Genomic DNA, 2113 nt, shown 5'->3' with positions numbered 1-2113 from the left:
TGTGTATATTCATAATGTGTGTATATTCATCATCAAATTTACTATATATAATTAAGACGAAGACGATGAGAGCCAAGCTCATAATTATCTTTGCATGTATCGATTAATCATAAGATACACAATAATCGATTATTTTGCTTCCATCGGAGATTTAATTGAGTGGCAAAAATAATTGCGTTTGAAATCGACAATCGATTATTTCAAAAAATAATCGCGCCGGTCTCCAGAGTGTCTTCGCGAAATAGCACCAGGTAATTCAAGGCGGGCAAAACGCTATTTGCCTAATGCGGGTGCTAGGGTTACGGAAATGAAAAGGAGATTAACCATCCTCATCTGTCGAGGTTATTGTTTCTGATTTCTAGACTTAAATTAATGAACGCAAACATTTTTTCAGCAAGAAAACAAATAAATAAAAATAAAAATAAAATAGAATATAAAATAATATACAATTTAAATATATAGAAAAATTAGCTAAAAAATAAAATCATTGGATTACTGGATTAATCGATTATTTATCGTCGTTTAATTGAAGTTAATAATCGCTTATCTTAAATTAATAAAAAAAATTAAATAAACGATTAATAATTGTTCTTGCTTCGGCAGAACATATACTAAAATTGGAACGATACAGAGAAGATTAGCGTATATATTTGCCATCACTATATGTATGTAAGTATATATGTAAGCTCATCAAATTGTATTATGCATATATTTATCAAAATTTTCAACAGAGACCTTCCTTGAGTACACTGTCTGATTTTTATACATATCGTCGCATTCCCGCGAAATAATCGTATGTCGATAAATGTAATTTTAAGGAAGTTTTTTTTTTTTTTTAATTTATTTATTGTTTGTACGCTTAAATTAAAATTGATTTTTTCCCGAAACTAGAGTGATATGTTTCGCATACGCTTTCAGCATCCATATGCATAAAGAAAAAGTCGAGTCATAGAGCCGAAGAAGGCCTCAATCTTAGACTGACTTCACTTCTACTACTGTTATACCATTCTATGACTATTATTTCTGTGAGAGTGCAGAAACAGCAGAATCTCGGCTGAATCTCGTCAGAGTCTCAGCATATCTCATAAGATTTTACAAGCAAAGAAATATGCCCACATATACAGATGTATGCATGTACATGCACGTTTGACTTTTGTGCTTCACGATAATTCAGTTTACGCCCTTTTGGGGGCCGCAACAACATTACTTAATATGGCCAAATAGTTTTGGGCCAAAGAGTGAAACATATGCCGCTGACACATGGCCGGAGCAGCAAAGGCGGGCCATACGATATGGAGAGACGTTGGGCGGCCATGGGGCCCGATGTTGGACTGGATAGATGGATGATGGCATTTCGGACATTGATAAATCACATATGTGTACTTTTCTATAGAAAGCATGGTACGGCGCCACATGCCGCTCTATCGCGGGCTATTTGAAAACGCGACGTTGCAAACAAACCAGTGTACCTCAACTAAGTCCCCCGCTGGCCCTCTCTCTCCCACACACACACACACACACACACACACACACACACGCACATGGCCAAATTCAACAATTTTCTGCAGCGACATCAAATTACGAACTCATTATTGTTAGCGACGACAATGGGCCTTGGCCATGGACACAGCCAGCGTCCCGTGTCCAGTGTCCAGTGTCCCGTGTCCGTGGGTCCATCGTCCATCCAGGGTTCGTTGGTGCTGTTGGTGTTTGCATTGGCGCGAATTTTGCCAAAAATTCGTTAGAGTCGCGGGGGCGACGCGGGGCGTGGCAGCATGTGCTATGTGTTTTGGGATATTTGTTGACGTTGATAGCGAACTTTTGGGTGGGTCAACTCGTTGCGTTGCATTGCGTTTCTTTTATTTCTCTTTTCTCTTTTTTTTTTTGTATTCTGGCTTCAGCTCTATTTTTATTTTCATTTTCATTTTCGCTTCTTTTTTTGCTTTTCTAAATTCTGCTGTTGTTTTTGGCTCTATTCTTGTTTTGTTGCGGAGCTGGGCGTGTAAAACGCATGTTGAAAACGTAACGACACCCAAAACGTACCCACATCAAACTGACCAAAATGCATGGAATGCCTACGAAAATTGTAAAGCCGGCGAGCACGCCCAGCTCC

The 2113-nt window shown here is 38.5% G+C and overlaps 1 non-coding gene across 1 annotated transcript; it reads left to right on the top strand.

The window, feature by feature from the left end:
* The first annotated feature begins 587 nt into the window (after positions 1 to 587).
* On the top strand, positions 588 to 642 carry LOC116804533. Its single transcript, XR_004364529.1, has one exon. It is a non-coding gene; the product is annotated as a U6 spliceosomal RNA (small nuclear RNA).
* The last annotated feature ends 1471 nt before the right edge of the window (positions 643 to 2113 follow it).

This window comes from Drosophila mojavensis, unplaced genomic scaffold (genome assembly GCF_018153725.1).
Source record: "Drosophila mojavensis isolate 15081-1352.22 unplaced genomic scaffold, ASM1815372v1 contig_136, whole genome shotgun sequence".
In the NCBI taxonomy this organism is placed as follows: domain Eukaryota; kingdom Metazoa; phylum Arthropoda; class Insecta; order Diptera; family Drosophilidae; genus Drosophila; species Drosophila mojavensis.
This window is presented reverse-complemented; position numbering and strand designations above follow the sequence as displayed.